Source organism: Tenrec ecaudatus, chromosome 13 (assembly GCF_050624435.1).
Source record: "Tenrec ecaudatus isolate mTenEca1 chromosome 13, mTenEca1.hap1, whole genome shotgun sequence".
Taxonomy (NCBI): Eukaryota; Metazoa; Chordata; class Mammalia; order Afrosoricida; family Tenrecidae; genus Tenrec; species Tenrec ecaudatus.
Genome location: NC_134542.1, coordinates 26,178,378 through 26,183,455, shown reverse-complemented (window position 1 = coordinate 26,183,455; position 5,078 = coordinate 26,178,378). Strand labels below are relative to the sequence as shown.

Genomic DNA, 5,078 nt, shown 5'->3' with positions numbered 1-5,078 from the left:
GGGACTGGCTTGATTCTGGGGTTTTGCTCTCTGGGGAACGGACAACAGTAAAGGGAGACATCAGATAATGTAAAACATGACAAAATAATACTAATTTATAAATTATCAAGGGTTCTACTTGAGCCCTTGGTATCAGCTACTCATTTTCCCCCTCCTTCTCCACCCTACTCCCTCAGGAAATGACAATTCAATAAAATGTTATGCATGTAACAGTGTTGAAGAGGGTACAAAATAAAGACACAGAAGTTTCTTTGGGTGGAAAGAAACTTGGTGGGTGATACGATCATTCTGTTTTGAATACTGAGTTGGATATACAAAGGAGACCCCATGTGGAGATTTCTAGAAGGAAAGTGAAAACCTGAGTCCAAAAGCCAGGTTAGCATGAATGGCAGGAGGCATAGCTTTGTGTGCAGAGAGGCTGGTTGAGCAATAGAAGGGATCTGTTCTGTAGGGAAGAGGAGTTGAAAGTCCAGACAGATGTCAGTGTTACGGGACAAAGGAAGAGATTACAAATGAAAATAAACAACAACAAACAAACAAACTCCTGGTTAACAGGTGTGCAAGCAGGGCAGACATCAAAAGAGGAGAAAATTGAAATCTTAGTGAAGCAAGTCAAAGAGGGCAGAGAGAATGAGGTTGGGGAAATCTACCATAAGCAAGGTGAGAGACAACACTAGCAGGCGCTAAATAATAACTAACGATGGTGAGAAACTGGGGTGGGAGGAGGTAACTTACTAGAGAAGATGAGTAGTTAAAAACCCAAAAGAAACTAGGAGATCTGCATCTAAAATTCACTTCATTTAGGCAGCTGACAAATTGTTAGTTTCCTTCGAGAGTCATCGTAATACTACATAATTTTACCTCTTAGCAAACTCGTGTGCGCAGCAAAACTGTGCCAAAGGATTTACAAAGTCATGACCAGTCGGAAAGAGATGGCATATCTGAATGGGCTTGAGCCACTGACCTCCAAACCTTTTGTATAGTAGTTAGGCAATTTCCCACTTGTACCACCCAGGAACTTGGTTGCCAAAGTAAGACCCTCAATGTCCAACGTTGCACATCATTATGCATGGCTAAAGGAAATGGTAATCTTCATGATTCATAAGATTTGTTCTCGAGTTTTCTAGCTCAGCATTTAAGGTCATGCTCAAATGGATCTTTCCTACTTCTTCCCTTATACACTCATCCTTCTTCTACCCTAATCCAGCTGGTCACTGTTGCCACTCACTGACCTATTTTAAGTCTCAGCACCATTAAAGTTCTTCTCTTCCTGAAGCCTAATATATATTACCCCCCTTTCTCCATAAATAGGAGCCTTAGTGGGCTACACATTGAGCTGCTACCTGCAGGGCCAGAGGGTGGAATGTTCTAGAATGTACTGTTCTGCTGGAGAAAGATAAGACTGTCTACTCTTAGAAAGATTACAGCCTACTAATCCCAAGGGAAGAGTTCTATTCTGTCCTATAGGGGTTCTATGAGTCAGAATCAACTGGACAGCACACACCACCACCACCATCATCACCAGCACCACCCCTACATCAGCTCCCTCAATTGTACTCAGCACCCTCCCCCTAATTCAGCCCCATTCTCCTCAAGTTCTCTAATGTATACCACTGTCTCTTTAAATTCCTCTACTTGGTTTTAATTTAGGCATGAATACGTCTTTTCTTTTTTTCATGGAAAGGATTTCTTCTGTATGACCAAACCCACAATCCTCCCAGTACCCGCTGCCAAGGGCTGGTGTCCACCTTCCTCCCGGCAGTTGTCAGCCTCACTGCCCCACTCAGAAAGCTCAATTGTCAAGGGGCAGAGACGCTGAGGACAGCCGTGCGAGGCACTGTCCCTGCTGGCACCTGGTTTGGAGTCTCAGGTCCTTCCCCATTGGGGCCCCCTGTGGTGCTTCCTCTCATTCTTGACGCTTCCAAAACCCTGGGATGCACCTTGCCCGACGCAGATGGTGGCTGGAACTCTGTGGCTATAGGCCTGCCGCCCAGGCAGCCCTGGCAGGGTGCAGCTCTCCCCTTCCGGCATCATGGGTCCGATAGGGCAGACCTCCATGGCGCCCCCTTTCAGCTGCTGGCTGTGCTCCCCCGGGGCTTCGGCCGACGTGGGTGCCAAGACCCCTGGCGTGCCCGGGCCTTTGCTCTTCTTGGGCTTATGGAGCCGGAAATCCTCAGGATACAGGTGGCACGCCAGCCACCATGTGGGCTTTGCCTCCTCCAAGCACTGGTGCATGTCCTGCCGCTCAGCCAGGGGCAGGAAGGGCGTGCCATGCCACCCAAGCAGGTGGCGGTCCAGCAGGTGCCTGCAGGGGAAAGAAAGCCCGCTTGCAGCCGCAGCAGAAGTTGGCGTGCTGGGTGTGGGAAAGGTGCTCGTAGGCCTCCAGGACATGGAAGACCTGCTGGCAGCCAGCCACCTGGCACCGGGATCTCGGGCACCTGGGGCCTCTCGGGCGCCTTGGCCACCTGTGTGAGCACATCCTGTAGGTAAAAGTTGCGCTGCACGTCCCCATCCTTGAAGAACCCGTGCTCCACGGGCAGCGGCTCAGCCGCTCCGGGGCCCTTGGCAAGGCGGGTGCGAAGGGCTGGCGGCAGCTGCATCGCCCCGCGGCCTGCCAGGCACCCGGCATGAGTGAGTTTTGATGGCATGCTTTCAGCTTTCTCGCTAGCTCTCAGTTTATAAATTTGGTCTATGTCCACCCATCGTTAAGTCTTTCCCTAGCGAAAGGTATTTTCTCATACCTTCTATCCTCTCTCATGTTACCCCAACGTTAACCATGATCCTTTCTGGATCAGTGGAGCCTTTGCACATGCTTACCTTTTCTCTTTTTTCTAAGGCAAATGTTTCGAAAGAATAATGTGTACTCAATGTATTGTTGGCGCCATCGTTCACTTCTCAATCCATTATCATCTGGCTTCTGTCCCAACCTTTTAGAGACTGTTCTCACCAGCCACATGGCGGTCGTGAAGTCCAGTGACTACATTTATGTCCTGTGACACTTCATAGTTGAACATGTCTTTCCTCTTTCTGAGACAACTCTGCACATAATCCTATTCCTAGGGCTTCTCTTTATTCTGTGTCTTTCTTGGGCTCCCTCATTTTCTTTACTGTTTACCTGCGCCAGTCCTTAGACTCGCTGCTTCTCAGTCCTGACTGCCCTCTAGAACCACTTGGGTATTGGTGTCAAAGCACTGGTGTATGAGAGCCATGTCCAGAAATTCTAGCCAATGGCCTGGAATAAAGCCCAGGCAACACACTAGGTCTTCTTTTTGTTTATTTAAGTTCCCCCAAAAGATCTAGTGTGTATTTCTGGTTGATAAACATCGTGTGAACCCGTGCTTCCTAAATTCATCTACTTAAGAGTCATCTGGGACCACTGTTACACTTACAAATTCCAGCTCCTTCTTGCTGTTGAATTGCTGTTGTTGATGTTAGGTATCAGTGAATGGGTCCTAATTCATAGTGATCCTATATGCAACAGAACATTAGCCAGTCCTTTGCCATCCTCATATGCTTGAGCTTCCTAGTGTAGTCTCTGCTGCCTCTTTTCCATTACCTGTCAGCTCCACTAAGCACGCTGTCCCTCTCCAGGGACAAGTCTCTCCTAATAACATGTCCAAAGTACATTAGACAGAGTCTTGTCATCCTCACCCTTAAGGCGTTTTCTGACTAACCTCTTCCAAAGATATATGTTTGCTCTTCTTTCAGTTCAGGGCACTTTTAATATTGTTGCCAACACCATAATTCAAATATCCATTTTCTATGGTTTTTCTTATTCATTCTTGAACTTTTACATGCATATGAGACAATTGAAATTACTGTGGTTGGGAGTCAGGTGTACCAAAGCCTTTTTGTTTTGTTTTATAAATCAACTTATTGGGGCTCTTACAACTCTTGTAACAATCCATACATCCATTGTATCAAACACATTTGTGCATATGTTACTATCATCATTTTCAAAACATTGTCTTTCTACTTGAGCTCTTGGTATCAGCTCCTCTTTTTTCCCTCCCTCCCACACTTTCCCACCCTTGTGAATCCTTGATAAATTATAAATTATTATTATTTTCATATCTTACACTGTCCATTGTCTCCCTTCACCCACATTTCTCTTGTTCGTCTCCCTTTGGGGGGCAGGGTTATACGTCGATCATTTCAATCTGTCCCCCTTTATCCTCCTTCTCCCCCAACCTTCCCCGTACCCTCAGGGTATCACTACTCCCATTACTGTTGCTGAGGAGTTTATGTGACCTGGATTCCATGTGTCAAGAGCTCTTATCTGTACCAGTGTACCTGCTCCAGTCTAGCTGTATTTGTAAGGTAGAACTGGGGTCATGATAATGACAAGGAGGAAGCATTAAAGAACTAAAGGAATGTTGTGTGGTATACAACAGAAATATTGTGTGCTATATTACCCCCTGGCTGACTCATCCCTTCCTTGTGATCCTACTGTGAGGAGATGTCCAGTTGTCTACAAATGGACTTTGTGATGCTCACCTTCCAGACAAGATCGCTGAAGGCAATATGACTGCATAAGCAAATGTGGTGAAGCATACTGATGATGCCCGCCTTTTACAAGACATAGTGTCTGGGGTCTTAAAGGCTTGAAGTTAGGAAAGCAGCCACCTAGCAGGGAAACAACAAAGCCTACATGGGAGAATTACACCAGCCTGTGTTATCAGGAACTGTCGATGGGATCAGGTATCAGGCATCAGAAGACCCAAAACAAACAATCGATGTGAACAAAGTGAGTCCAAGTAAAATCCCAAAGCCCATGTGCAGACAATTGTACCTTAGTCCTCAAAAAGCACGCAAGTTCGTCAGTGCTTTAAAAATGTTCTTGTACAATAGATTTGCTCAATGTAATACATCATTTGATTTTTTTTCTTGACTGCTGTTTCTATGAGCATGTGTGGATCCCAGAAAATTGAAATCCTTGACAACTTCAGGTTTTGTTTATGATGATGCTACCTTATTAGCTCAGTTATGCGAGGTTTGGTTATGGTTACATTCAGTTGTCATCCATACTGAATATTGCTGTTTTTGATCTTCATCAGCAAGGGTTTCAAGTCCTCTTC

At 46.0% G+C, this 5,078-nt stretch overlaps 1 pseudogene; it reads right to left on the bottom strand.

The window, feature by feature from the left end:
• Positions 1-1,866: 1,866 nt before the first annotated feature.
• On the bottom strand, positions 1,867-2,600 carry LOC142424873 (zinc finger protein 511 pseudogene; annotated as a pseudogene).
• Between the last annotated feature and the right edge of the window lie 2,478 nt (positions 2,601-5,078).